The sequence below is a fragment of the Diaphorina citri genome, unplaced genomic scaffold, assembly GCF_000475195.1.
Source record: "Diaphorina citri unplaced genomic scaffold, Diaci psyllid genome assembly version 1.1 scaffold47277, whole genome shotgun sequence".
NCBI lineage: Eukaryota > Metazoa > Arthropoda > Insecta > Hemiptera > Psyllidae > Diaphorina > Diaphorina citri.
In genome coordinates this window covers 1-506 of record NW_007424596.1, presented here as the reverse complement: position 1 = coordinate 506, position 506 = coordinate 1, and the positions used below count along the sequence as shown (strand labels likewise).

The 506-nt window shown below is 43.7% G+C and overlaps 1 long non-coding RNA gene across 1 annotated transcript; it reads left to right on the top strand.

Annotated features, from left to right (window-relative positions):
• Positions 1-506, top strand: LOC113473600. Its single transcript, XR_003395534.1, has 2 exons — positions 1-42; positions 441-506. It is a non-coding gene; the product is annotated as an uncharacterized LOC113473600 (long non-coding RNA).

Below are 506 nucleotides of genomic sequence, written 5' to 3'. Positions count from 1 at the left end.
TGAACGGAAACGTGCAGAGGCGGAGGCCAAGGGTGCTCGCTTGTAAGTACACTATTCTTACTTGTTTAAATATCAGCTTCCATGGCGTAGTGGTCACTGCGCTCGCCTTGCACGCGGGAGACCCGGGTTCGATTCCCGGCGGGGTAAAAAAATGTATCATGCAAATGATTGATTCCGTAACTATTTGTTGCGGGGCCCACTCAGCCTCGTGAGGAAAATGAGTAGCTATGTAATATAAATGGGCATAGCGACCGGTGCCAGCATGGTAGGTAAACATTTTAAGCGCTGGATTATGGATTTATGGAGAGATTTGGAAAATCCTACCATGCTGCAGTGAACACCGAAGTTGTGATATAATAACACAAAGAAACGGCATTTATTTATTTAGATATATTAACTTCAACAAATTAATATTTTGTCTTTGTCATTTTATGTTGTAGGGATCCCAAGGAACTGGTTAGGGCTCGCATTACGTTTGCCTCCTGCATTGAAACGTTTGGTGCTAG